Source organism: Balaenoptera acutorostrata, chromosome 17 (assembly GCF_949987535.1).
Source record: "Balaenoptera acutorostrata chromosome 17, mBalAcu1.1, whole genome shotgun sequence".
NCBI lineage: Eukaryota > Metazoa > Chordata > Mammalia > Artiodactyla > Balaenopteridae > Balaenoptera > Balaenoptera acutorostrata.
The window spans coordinates 11728109-11743042 of record NC_080080.1 but is presented as its reverse complement, the minus strand read 5'-3'; positions in this window follow the sequence as shown (position 1 = coordinate 11743042).

Sequence of the window (14934 nt, the reverse complement as noted above, 5' to 3'; positions counted from 1 at the left end):
AGAGGGGGAGGGCAACACGTGTTTATACTTTGCCTTGCTTCTATAATGTCTCCTATATTTCCCCCAAAGGGCAGATAGGGTAATTCAACTAGGAATGGCAAGGCCAGTAGTAAGGGAACTCACCTGATGATAAGGCTGCCCTACTGCTTTTCTCCTAGGAGGAACTAAATCATGATGCCCCCAGAGGGCATGCAGATAGGTACAGTCCGTCCAATGGCATGAACTGGGAAATTAAAGGTGGGCGTGAGAGCCCAGGACAGTCTCCCTGCTGGTCATCAAACAGGGTTTATATAGTTTTGGATTTCCAGAGGGGTCTACTTGGATAATACCTGGGAAGTCAAGAAGCCTTATATGGTTGAAGAAAGGAATAAGCAGAACCCAGATATACAAATGCTAATCTGTATAAATATAATGTAACTCTTAAATATCAAGGAATTTTGCGAGCCAGTTGTTAACATCTTGGTAGCTTGAAATTGGCCATAGGAGGAGCATTTACATCCCAGAAATTAACAAACACTGGAAATCAGGGTCTCCCCAACCTCACCAAAGTTAGCCAGTTACCCACCACACCACTGCCTAGTTTTAAGCCCCAGGCACCAGCTTTCATTTTTAAATAACCCTTTACTGATTGCAAATCTTTAGTAGCTGCAGCTAAAACAAAAAAACAAAAAATGAAAAAAGACTGATACAGGTAAGACTAACAGTTCAGGGAAAGAGAAAGGGAAGAAAGTTATTTCTTTTTTTTAAATTAATTTTTTACTGGAGTATAGTTGATTTACAGTGTTGTGTTTCTGCTGTACAGCAAAGTGAATCTGTTATACATAGATCCCCTCATTTTTAGATTCTATTCCCATATAGGGCATTACAGAGTACTAAATAGAGTTCCCAGTGCTATACAGTAGGTTCTTATCAGTTATCTATATTATATATAATAGTGTGTGTATGTCAATCCCAATCTCCCAATTTATTCCTCCCCCACTTCCCCCTTGGTAACCATAAGTTTGTTTTCTACATCTGTGACTCTATTTCTGTTTTGTAAATAGGTTCATTTGTACCATTTTTTAGATTCCACATATAAGCAATATCATATGATATTTGTCTTTCTCTGTCTGACTTATGTCACTCAGTATGACAATCTCCAGGTCCATACGTGTTGCTGCAAATGGCATTATTTCATTTTTTTTTTTAGAATTTTATTTATTTTTTTATACAGCAGGTTCTTATTAGTCATCCATTTTGTACACATCAGTGTATACATGTCAATCCCAGTCTCCCACTTCATCCCACCATCCCCACCCCCCGCCGCTTTCCCCCCTTGGTGTCCATACATTTGTTCTCTATATCTGTGTCTCCATTTCTGCCCTGCAAACCAGTCCCTCTGTACCATTTTTGTAGGTTCCACATACATGCGTTAATATACGATATTTGTTTTTCTCTTTCTGACTTACTTCACTCTGTATGACAGTCTCTAGATTCATCCACGTCTCTACAAATGACCCAGTTTTGTTCCTTTTTATGGCTGAGTAATATTCTGCTGTATATATGTACCACATCCTCTTTATCCATTCCTCCACTGATGAACATTTAGGTTGCTTCCATGTCCTGGCTATTGTCAGTGGTGCTGCTGTGAACACTGGGATACATGCATCTTTTCTAATTAGGGTAATAAGTCTCAGCAAGATCTCTTTTGATCCATCTCCTAGAGTAATGAAAATAAAAACAAAAACAAATGGGATCTAACTAAACTTAAAAGCTTTTGCACAGCAACGAAGTCCATAAACAAAATGAAAAGACAACCCACAGAATGGGAGAAAATATTTGCAAATGAAGCGACCGACAAGGTATTAATCTCCAAAGTATACAAATAGCTCATGCAGCTCAATATCAAAAAAACAAACAACCCAATCAAAAAAATGGATGGAAGATCTAAATAGACATTTCTTCAAAGAAGACATACAGATGGCCAAGAGGCACATGAGAAGCTGCTCAACAACACTAATTCTTAGAGAAATGCAAATCAAAACTACAATGACGTATCACTTCACACTGGTCGGAATGGCCATCATCAAAAAAAATCTACGAACAACAAATGCTGGAGAGGGTGTGGAGAAAAGGGAACCCTCCTGCACTGTTGGTAGGAATATAAAGTGGTACAGCCACTGTGGAGATCAGTATGGAGGTTCCTTAAAAACCAAAAATAGAACTACCATATGATCCAGCAATCTCACTCCTGGGCGTATATCCGAAGAAAGTTATTTCTTAAGTTGGGTTTCATATAGTGCCTCTAAAAGGCATGTATGCAATAGGAGATAAAGGTAAAGAACATGGCATTTGAACTAAGAATCTCTTTTTAGAGGTTGTTTATGAGCTCTGAGTCCCAGTTTCCACATGTGCAAGTGGGGCTAAATAACTAACAACTTCAAATGGCTGGCTGTGAGTATTAAATAAGGTAATCTACACAATAAGAAAATAACCAATTTTTGAACACATACCATATGAGCACACATGAACAGATGTTGTTTCAGGACCACAGTTCTTTATCTGAAGCCCATAGGACCAGATTTTTCTTTTAATTCAGAGATTGTGAATTGTTTAGGAAGGTAATATAATTCAAATTTGTGTGTGTGTGTGTGTGTGTGTGTGTGTGTGTGTGTGTTTTAACTATCCCAGAGGGATCTGGGGCAGCTCTCTGTAACCAAATATGTTAATTTTTCTTCAGTGAAATGCATAAAGATTCACTCTTAAGTGAGAGTAAGAAATATTATAAGTAGCCTCAAGTCAGATTTAGTTATCAAATGAGTCTGCATTAAATTACAAAAATACTTTGTTTTCACAACCTTTTGAATTTTGAATTGTGATTGGGGATTTTGACCTGTATTATCAACATTGTCGTCAGTTGGCCATGCCCAGTGGAATGATTTCATAGCCAATATTTTCTGGAGAATTCTGACTTCAAGAGCCAAGTATATTTTTCCCCTGAACCATCAATATAGTTTAGCTTTGTCTCCCAAACTGGCTTTTACATCCTAAATTGATATAAATACACTTTGTGGAATCACCTTGATCTTTTAAAGATCTGCTGGTCAAATGCATTGCCAGCCTTTGCTATAGAGTATTTGGAAAAGCCATCAGCCTAAGTGCTCTCAGGAGAAATTCCTCTTCCATTTTATATACTTTGTCTAAGAGGATCATGTTTTTACATTGTGGGCTTCCTCTATCTCCCCAAAGTATAAAAATATGAGTCTGCATTTATATTTCAATTGCTCCAAAAGTTGAGGTGATTTTTTTGCTACATGTTTCTGCAGGAGAAAGTTTCTTTGCAAGTCATGAACTGTAAATGCACAACCTTCTCTTTTGCTAATGAGACAGCAGCCCAAATTTTTACCTTCTGACTCTCTGAGGCATGACATTCTGTTTTATCGTTTTTTAACAGGAAAATGGCTTGGACATTTCTGGAGTGGATATGATTATATTTGTTGATTGAGTTTGTTAAAAATGCACTCACATTTGGCCTCTCCTAACATGAACATAAAATACATTGCAGACATTAATGATCCCAGATAGTCTGCCCATTAGGACATTAAGAAGCAGATGTGATTAAAGGGGCGTGTATTCTGTACCTTACAGGCAAAATCACTCATACTGCTTTGGATTAACTGAATGTTAAGGTCTACAGACATGAGGCTCTTCTAGGCAAACAGCTTTCCCCCCTATTCTCTAGACTAATAACAAGCACCAGGGCAACAACAACAAAACCTCAGTATCTAACCACTATTACCACAAAGAATTTTCCTGCTCCCTGTTGTTGTACCAGGCACTTTGCTAAGAGCTTTACACATTCCTCTTTTTACTTGGCTTGACAAATTTTAGAACCACGGTGAGGAGACCGTGGCTTAGCGATTTAACAGCAGGAGACCTCCACATGAGGAAGTATTTTTGAAATGGAAGAGAAAGAGCAAAAGGGAACTGATATTAAATTAACAATTACTATGTTCCAGACATTTTACAGAAGGTGGTGTCACTTGGTACTCAGAGCAGCTCAGAAAATATATAATCTTACTCCCCAGGTGAGAAAACTGAAGTCTGGAGAGATTAAGTAGATCAAAATTAGAAATCTAGTAAATGGGAGAGATCAGATGCAAATCCTTGCATTTGACTCCAGGGTCGAGTGCGCTACATTATGTAATGCTGTCTGCTAGTTGTGTACCATGCCTGGATGCACTGGGGCAATTAATAATCTTCTGCCTTATAGCAGCTCATGATCTATGTTGGGAAGCAATTTGTATACACACGACTAATACTGGAATGAAGACAGAATTACTTAATGTATGTTCCAGATGTGCATTTGAGACGTTTGGGGGAAGATGCTTCTCCCATTTCCTTCCATTTGTAGGGAGATCATTTGATGTAACACTCCTGGTCTCTCCACTTTGTAGAACAGAGTAAAGCATGAACCCTCATCAGAAACAAAACAACACTACTTTGGAGTGTGTGATATTGTGCCTTATAATAAGAAATATATATGTGGTCTCCACCCCTGGTCTGGAACCAGAGCTGCTGAAACCTTTGGAATTTCCTAGGTGGTGAGAGCAATAAAGGTGTCTTGTGTTATGTTAATGAGGTGATTCAAAAGTCACCCTAGTTCAACTAAGGATGGGGGAGCTGGTCACCAGAGGAAAGGACCAGATGTTGAGAGGGTTGAAAACTTTCAGTCTCATCCCCTTAATCTCTGGGGAGGAGAAAGGGCTGAAGGTCTAATAAATCACCCCATCAGTTGCCCATGGCCAAGGATTGAATCAATCATGTGTAAAGCAAAGAATGTTGCTCACCGTCCAGTTCTACAAGGATGAAATCATTAGCCCTTGCAACTGCTGACTGACAGTACACCCTGAGAGGAATTCAGAACAAAAACCAGGAGGAGGCACTCTGTGCTTTGGAAAAATGGCCCCTTAGGTAGTTAGAGATATCTCAGGAAAAAAATTTAATGATCTGCAGGGTGAGCTGGAAGGCGGAGACCTCGGAGAGCTGATGATGAAAGTTCCAGTCTGGGTTCAAAGATCTGAGAACCCGGAGAACTGATGGGAGTTTCTGTCCAAGGATCGGCAGGCCCAAGAGCTAGGAAGACCCAGTGTTTCAGTTTTGAGTCCAAAGGCAGGAAAAAAGCCAGTATCCCAGTCCAAAGACAGACAGGCAGGGAGAATCCCCTCTCACTCAGGGGAGGGTCAGCTTTTTTGTTTTATTCAGACCTTCACTGATTGAATGAGGCCCACCCATATTAGGGAGGGCAGTCTGCTCTGCTCAGTGTACTGATTTCAAAGTTAATCTCATCCAGAAACACTCTCACAGAAACACCCAGAGTAATGTATGACCAAATAGCCAGACACCCCGTGGCCCAGTCAAGTTGACACATAAAATCAACCATCATACTAAGTAAAATGCCTCATATCCACAGGGCATTTCGGAAACAGTAGCTATTATGTTTACTGTCAGATACTAAGAAGGCACACAAGGCTTTCCTTTTCGTAAGTCTTTAGTCACAGGATTGAAACAAGTCCTTGGACACTGCTGAGCAGGCTGCCATTTTCAAAAAGAGCCTAAATCATCATGATAAGGGAAAATGTAAGGAAAGAAAAACCCCTAAAGAAGCAAAATGTAAAAGATACCAAGGTTTATAAGCCAGGACCCACACCCTTTCTGATCTGAGCATTGTTAGGATCTGATTTCTTATGGCTCCTTCTGAAGGAGGATTTGTGTCAATAGTTACTTGGGCTGATGGAGGTCTGGCCTGGTGAGGGACTGATACTGTCCCATGCTTCTCAGCATTTCCACCTGAACAGAAAGACAAATCTCTGGTTTATGTCACTCAGAACACTGCCCACTCACTCTAAGGTGTCTATTGCTGAAATGCCAAGAGAAATATCATTATCATCGTCATCATTATAGTAATAGTAATAATAGTAACTTACATTTATTTGGTGCTTACTATTTTCCAGGTACCATTTTAAGCACTACAATGTCATTTGATCTTCATAAAAACAACTTTGAGGTAGGTACTATTATTATCTCCAATTATCATTTGGGAAAACCAAGGCTTGGAAAAGTAATTATACCATTTTAACCATAAACAAAAGGTTGCTAACATTTACTGAGTGCTTTCTGTAGATGAGATTATCTCATAGAATTTTCACAAGAGATATATTTGGTGTAAAGTCTTATTAATGAATCCAATTATACAGATTAGAAACTTGAGTCTTAAGAAACATCCTGTCCAAGATCACAGACTTCAAAAGAGAGATGCTTGGATTGCAGCTTGTGTCTGTCTGACTTTGGGAGTTTTGCTCATGATTAGAGTACCTCCTGGCCTTCTCCATCTTTCCTAAGAGGTCGGGTGAAAGAAAGGACAAGGAGACTAGAGCCAGGAGGCCTGGCTTGTCAGGCCAGATCTGGTATTAGTGTCCTAGGACACCTTGAATAAGACACTTCCTGTCTGGGTCTCAATTTCATCACAGTAAACTGTGGAGGGCTGGGACTAGATATTCCAGTGGGTCTCTCACTGCTTCTAGTATGAGATAGTGTAGTATAATGGAAGGACTGTGGAGTTTGGGGTTAAACCGACCTAGGTGTGAATCCCAGCACCCTCTTTCCTACCCTCACTTAAGAGCTTTATAGTCTTGAGCAGTTTATTTACTTGGCCTGTTCTTATTCATTTATTCAAAACTATAAATTGAGCACCTATTTTGTGCTAGAGATAATATTTCTCTGGGATGAACACAGGGATCACATCCATGCCTTCATGGATTTATGACCTAGTGGAAGAGAGAAATGCTGTTTTTCTCTTTGAAAAAAATTGAAACTAATCATACCTACCTCATAGAGAAGCTTATTAAGATTCAAGGAAAATGCATGCCCAAAGCACACTGCCTGGCACCTGGCACTGGTGGTGCCTTTGGAGCAATGGCTGAATGAAGTCTCAGTGTATGTTGTCCTGGGAAATGCTTGAAATTGTTTCCTCAGCTCTTGCTTTCTATTGTGCGATCTGAAAGGTTTTTTTGTTTTGTTTTGTTTCCCACTGCCTTAGTCCTCACAGGGTAGATCAACTTAGTCCCAAGAACACATTGATTCTCTTCATTTTCACCTGAGACTCACATGGACCCAGGGGTTGTAAGAAAGATGTGTTTCAGACTTTGCGGGTCAGGGCTCTAAGTGCCACTCAAGAGCCTTGAGAAGAGGTGGATTGTTGTGGTCAAGAAAGGCTGGCGCTGGAAGGGCAGTGAACAGCAGAGTTGTGGTCAAATTGCACAGAGGGCTGGGAGGCAGACAAACAGGAATGAGCAGATGAAACAGTGGCTTTTACAGCCCACTGGCTGGGTGATCTTAGGTAAATCACTGTTTTGTGAGCTTTGTTCCCCTCATCTGTAACCACCCTCCCTGGAGCACTTTGAGAACTGGGAGCTCATCTTTACTGTAGCACCTGTCATTTTACATTGTATTCGTTCTTTCCAGCTGGGTGAGCTGTGTCCATATCCATGGTCTCTACCATGGTCCAACCACTGCCACCTCTGGCTTGAACTATAATATATCAAAACCCTCCTTCACCAAGAAAAATGTATCCACCTTTGCCCCCTCTGATCTGTATGCACACAGAGTAATCTCACATGGCAAATATAATCTCATATCTGCTAGCTTACCGTCTTCTAATGTCCTCCCACTATTCTTGAGGTAACTAACAAAATCTCAGCATGACTTCTGAGTCTCCTCCAGGCTTATCTCACTCTACTTTCTTCTTATTCCTCAAACTCCAGCCACACCAGCCTCTTCTCATTTCCTCCTGACTCCAGAGCCTTTACTCAGTCTGTTCCCTCTACCTGGAATACTTTTCCTAACCCTCACCCTATTGGCTAGTTGACTTTCACTCATTCTTCATATCTTTAGCCCAAGTATTACTTCCTAAAAAAAGGCGTTTCCTGATCCTAAAGACTAGATGAGGGTCCCCTTTCCTTCATAGATTTACCATAGTTTGTCATTTTAGAGGCGTATTTTTTGTATTACTATTTTAAAGTGTCTGTCTCTCCCATTTGACTGTTAGTTCTGTGAGCACAGAGTCCACATTTTATTATTTTATCCTTATCATCTACCGTAGTGCTTGTTACATATTAAGTGTCACATGAATGTTTATGGAATGAATAAATGAAGGAAGGAAGAAATGAAATGAATAAATTTATCTGTCCCCCCCTCTTGGAGACTGGGGACCAAGCCTTCATTATTATGGGCCCAGCACATAGTAAAGTATCTGGAATTAACAGACAGTTTTCTACAAGCGTGTGTTGATAGAAGGCACTTCATAGCTGCTGTACTGGATGGTTTGACAGTCTCACCCAAACAGTAGGTTTCTGTGACGCTGAGTCTCTGCCCCTCCACTTCTCCCAGTGACAGTGAGCTGGCTGTGTCATGTCATGCCTTTGTACCATCTACTCACAATTAAATGAAAACCCAAGGCTCTGGACAAAGCCTTTCTGTTTTCAAGCGTTTAAGATGCTTGATGTATCTAAACTGTGTCCACGACCCTCGTCACCCTTTGTCTTTCTTGTTAATCAAGGACATATGTCTGCTGATTTCAGCAGAGCCTCAAGTGCTCCCTGAGCTACTGAGATGAGAATAAATCCATGCTTGGATAGTCGAAGAAACACGGGGACAGAGGGACTGTGAAATGTTAATTGAAATAAAGTGTGCAAAGGGTGATGAAGGGTCATACACATGTGAGAGGAGCAGTAAACAGAGAGGTGTTGGCCTGGGGTATTTTATAGGCTGTGTGCCTCCAGGCCTTTCTCCTAAGGATGCCTAAGAGAGGTCCCTTCCAAAAAGTGTCTCCCTCCAGAAAGAGCACTGATGTAGAGAAGTCGGCCTGCTTGTTTTCTGACTTAATTCCTGTTCTCTTTTAAAGCACCATGCTGGGGGAGAGCATTCTGTAGATATAAAGCTGTCCTGTGGAAGACAGGGAGAGAATTCAGGAGTCCTGAGGATAAAGGTTTAAAGAAAATACCTCTCCACCCAGCTGATCTGAAAATCAAGGCAGCCTTTTGTTTCACTTGGTAACTGTCGAAGTCAATCCACACCCAGAGTCTCTGCATAATTAATACCTGGTGTTTGCATAGTCATTTGAAGATTTTAAAGAAACTCTCACGTATATTTTCCTCAGCAAATGCGCGCAACACCATGATGCTGGTATTACTGTTTCCATTTTACACAACAAGAAACCAGGATAAGGGACTCGGGCAAAGTCAGGCTGCTACTAAGTGGAAGAGCTGGGAACTGGGAATAGTACTCAGATATGCTGCACCAAGACCCACTGTTTTGTTTATTTTTTTTCTGGGACTACTCTGGTGGTCCAGTGGTTAAGACTCCGCGCTTCCACTGCAGGGGGGCACAGGTTGGATCCATGGTCAGGGAACTAAGATCCAGCATGCTGTGCGACACGGCCAAAAAAAAAAAGTGGTTTTATTTTTTCCTACAATGCCCTATAACACCTCATTACGGTGATCCTGTGAATGAATCAGGTGTGCTCAGAAGCATGACAGTTCTTTCAGAGATCTCGAATTGTGCTCTTAGATTGGAGAAAAAGAGAGATATGTTCATATATGAATGGAGAGCTGAGGAATTAGTGGTTGTTGAGATTCACGTCTGCTGCTCAGCTGCCTCATCTCCAGAGTTCTGCCACCGTCTGCATCCAGGCCTACAGCATGTGGTATCAGGACCACTTCAGGCATCTCCTAACCAGTCTCCCTGCCTCAGGTTTTGCTCCCCATATCTCTGACAACCCAGCGATGCCCTGCTGTGGCCAGAGTGACACTACTAAAAATATAAATTTGAATCACACCATTTTCCTCCTTAAAATTCTTTGTTGGTTTTCCACTACTTCCAGGGTAAAGTGCAGAATCCTCAGTAGGGCAAATATACCATTCATAACTTGCCCGCTCTCTGTGTTATCCCTTCATCCACTAAACTAACATTTACTGAATGCCTATGGGCTGCTGTGCAGCACCGGGGAGAAGCACATGACGAGGTCTGATGCACAAGGACTGTCCAGTCTGGAAAGGGGTTTCAGATATCCTGAATTTTATATTCTGGCCACCGCGGGAGGTTCCTCCTTTCCCAAACTCTGTGTGTGTTTATATTATTCCCATTCTCTAGGATGTCTACTGCACCCTACGTGCGCGCACACACACACGCACATGCACACACACACACACACACACACACACACACCAACTTTCTGCCTGGTGAATCCATCCTATAAGGCAAATTTAAGTTGCTACTGTCTTCACTCTGACGTACCTCTTAACAATGCTCAAGAGGTTAGTTCGTTCCACTTTCTTTGCTTTAATTAGAGCATCGCCTTGGCCTTGGATTATAATTATTTGTGTGAACATCTGTGTTTCCAGAGCCTTGTGACCACCTTGACAGGAGGGACCCCACTTTCTCTCCTGTCGGTGCTAGTACAGAGCAAGGCTCCAGGCGCGGGTACTGAGCTCCTTAGCAGCACAGTGTGCCCGGCTTCATGCTGCATGAATTAGACATCGTTCTGGCTGCACTGGCTGTACACCCGCCACCCCCTCCCTCTTGGGTTGAGGTTCCAGAACATTCCTTGGCCACCTGTCCTGCCCTATTCTTCAGAGGCAGTCTTTCCATGGAAGGGTTGCTTTGCTCTGTGTAGTATCCACTGGCACATAGCCCGCTGCATAGCCCACAGCGAGATCTCAAGGAACAGCTATTGCTTTGGGAAGATGACAAGGGCTTGTCGTTAAAATTGCTGGGAGTACATAACTAGCACCCTTTTGTAATATATATATATATATATATATATATACACACACACACACACACACACACACATATATGTGTGTGTGTGTGTGTGTGTGTGTGTGTATATATATATAAACAGGCATACCTTGGAGATACTACAGGTTTGGGTCCAGACCACCGCAATAAAGCGAATATCCTATAAAGCAAATCACACGAAGTGTTTGGTTTCCCAGTGCATATAAAGGTTATGTATACACTATACTGTAGTCTCTTAAATATGCAATAGCATTATGTCTAACAAACAATGTACATAGCTTAATTTAAAAATACTCTTTTGTTAAAACGTGTTAACCATCATCTGAGCCTGTAGTGAGCCGTAGTAGTAACATCAAAGATCACGGATCACTATAACATATGACAATAAAGAAAAAGTTTGAAATATTGCAAGAATTACCAACATGTGACAGAAAGACAAGAAGTGATCAAATGCTGTTGGAAAAATAATAGTGCCAGTAGACTCGCTCAATGCAGGGTTGCCACAAACCTTCAATTTGTAAAAATCACAACATCTGCAAAGTATAATAAAGTGCAATAAAACAAGGTATACCTGTATATGTATAGACATATGTATACCTGTATATGTATAATATATGTAATATACATATGTACTATATAATATGTATAAATACGTCATAGGAATGGGTGAATAATAATGATGTGTACCATTTATTGAATTTACAACATATAGTCAGTTACTAGTGCTTTGTGTCTATATGTTCTCATTTAATCCATAAAATAACCCTGTGAAATAGTTGTTACATTTGCTTTACAGATGAGGAAGCCAAGACTCAGGAAACCTAAGTGAATTAGCCAAATTAGTCACACGTCTTGTAAGGGACACAATGCAATTTCCAAATAGATCCAGGTAGCTGAAAATTTCTATGCTTATGCTGTACTTAAGAGGCAAGTAACTTCACTCATGAAAATATAGTTATATGGAAGGATGCAGGTCAATTTTTTTTTCCTCTGTGAAGGGAAACAAAATAATAGCTCTGTGCCACTTCCCTGGGTATGGTCCAGACTCATTTTCCCTATTCTGCAATCTGTTACCAACTGACCAGGTTTGTACAGGATGGGGGCAGGTCTCAGGACGCGGGACTTTCGGTCCTAAAACCAGGACTGAGGTCACCCTAAATTCAGGGCTGATATGATAGCATTAAAATACTCAAGATAAAATTTATTCGATCACTTGCTTTATACCAAAGAGTGTATGGTGTGTGTGTGGGTGTGTGTGTGCAAACACCATGTAGTACTGTTAGAAGAAATGGAACATATTTTCTTATATCATTTATTCAAACTCCAAAAGAGAAGCTGGACTAGACCAGAACAGGAGCAGCTTTGGCTGAAGTCTAAGATACTCGCCCTTACCTGCTGTAGGGTGGGGAAAACCACAGACACAGGCATAGGCACATCCTATCACTCACTGCACAGACCCACACATACTCTCATGTTCCCCAAACCGGACATATTTTCCACAATCTCACCTTCTCTTCAGGCCCTGCCAGAGATATAAGCAAATATTCATGTAGTCACATAGCCACAATTTACATATATTCATTCATTAGACATAACCGTACATATGCACACCCAGGTTTATATTTGATTCATAGGTATTCACACATTATCGCATACTTGCACACAAATATACAGACTGCAAAAGTACCATGTATACCCATCCAAATACACTTTGATATTACAAAGTGTAAACAGATATTACATGTATCTGCACATGACGCGATGTTTTCATGTTCACATGAAGCAACACATGCAAAGCAAGATTTGTCATCACAGAGATATTCATTGATATGTATATGCATTCACACTTGCAAAATATGCCACTGCACATACTCATGGGCACAGAGCTAATCTTTTACCCGCTATGTTATCCTCACTTCCAGAAGCATTTTCACAGATGCTAACGTATCTTCCCTAATGCCTATATTCAGTCACACTCAGAGGTGTAAGGGATACACAGATTCACATACATGCACATGCACATTTGTATACTACACACTTCTTTCTTTTACACACACGTACACCCATACATACTCATACATACATGTGCACACATGCATACACTCATACACACACATGCACAGTACACCCTGGGCAGTTGCTTGAATTCCCCTCTGTGACAAGACAGCATTTAAAGGCAAACTTTAAACAAGAAATATAGATAGATAGATACATACATACATACATACAGCGGGCACACACACAGAAGTATACAAATATTTTAACTCTATATTGCATCTACCCATAACTACTGATGTATATGCGTTTTCTATCTACGTATCCTATGTATGTAGGATACATATCTACAAGATCCACAAACACAAAGAATCCCAGGTCAGATGATTCTTCCTACTTCCCACATTGCCCCCAATGCCGAGTAGAGCCAGTGGATCTGCTGATTCTTTGTGTCATCTTCAAGGAAAACGGGGGTTATGCCTAGGCCACTTGTACATGATCTTTGCAAGGCACCACTGTCAGCGAGGTCCCCAGAATTAGCATGGCTCAGGAGGAAACTGACCATGGAGGAATGTTTTTCTACTTAGCTAGAAAGATCCGGCTCCTTTGAACACAGACTTTCTGCTCAGAACTCCTAATGCATTCCACATTTGGCCATTAAATCCTAATTGGAGGCCTGCTGGGGGAGGTATGAGGGCCCAGCCTGCCAGCATTTCCTGGGTCACATCCCTGCAAGACCCAGCCTGACCCTGTGCCCTTGTTTGACCTGCCCTTCTGAACTCTTAATCCTACTACTGGTCACAAAGAATTAGGAGCTCAGTTTACTCCTGAAACCACAGGAGTGTCCCCTTTGGTCTTCCTCTCCTCATCTGTCATCTCTACTCCCCACCCCCATCCATCCCACACACATATACACACTTTGTTATTCTTTCCTTTCCTCCTCCTTGGTAAGGAGTCAGGATGTCTTGTGGGGGCTTAATTGAAAGTCTCCAAAAGCCTGAGATTTTTATGATGAAACCGTTGTCCTTGGTAAATGTCAGGCCTTGTATTTGATGATATTTATGACCTTTTTTCCATTAGTCTGCCATTTTCCTGAGAAACTATGACCCTGGCCCTGTCAGCCTAACCAGGCCAGTTTTATATATAGTAAGTGCTGTGTGGATGAGAAGAATCTTGCTCTCCCCAGCCCAAATGACTCTCTATCCCATCAGATTCAGGGCATATCTCACCAGGTATCAAAAAGCAACCAGAAAGATAAGATAAGGATGAAATAGCCTTAAAATGATCACTTTGGAGGGTCTGGATGATTTTGGAGTGAGAGGGAGCCTTAACTCTGCTGCTCACTAGCTGTACTGACTCGTACAAGGCGTCAACCATCTTGGGTCTTCAGTATTCTCATCTAAAAAGTGGTGATAATAACCCCTGCCCTGTAAATACTGTGAGGATCAAATACATGAATACAGGGAAAAGTGCTTTGAACAATTTAAATATTAATCCAATATCACTGACATTGAAATAATAAAGGGACACTCTCTTCATCAATGGGAGCTTCAAGATAGACTAAGAAAGAGAGATTTTGATTGCTCTGAAATCTGATGAAAGCCACTTTTCATGGCCACTGGCTACAAAATAAAGGGAGACAAATTCTGGTTCTATCTAAGAAATAATTTCCCAAGGGTCACACTGTAAGAGGATGGAATGGGATGCTTTGGAGTCTGTGGTTTCCCCATCGTTGGGAGTATTTACCTATTGCCTCCTGACCATGTCATTTTTTGCCTTGCTTCTCTTGCTTCAATTCTACTTTTTCAAAGATGAATTCTCTTGTAGACCTAAGTCTTCTCCAGTTGCTGAGCCAACCAGAGAAGGCCAGCCATAAATCAACCGGTGGGCCCCGGTTTCCCTGTTTAGAAAGACTTGGGATTAAAGAACAAGTCAAACCTACACCCCAGAGTCTCCATCATGACTGCTGAGTACCCACCTGTCAGTACAGTAAAGAACACGGGTGCTGGTGTCAGACTCATGATTTCAAATCCTTGCTGCATCCCTTACTAGTTTTGAGGCATTGAACAACTTAATGAAATTCTCCGAACCTCAGTTTTCCTA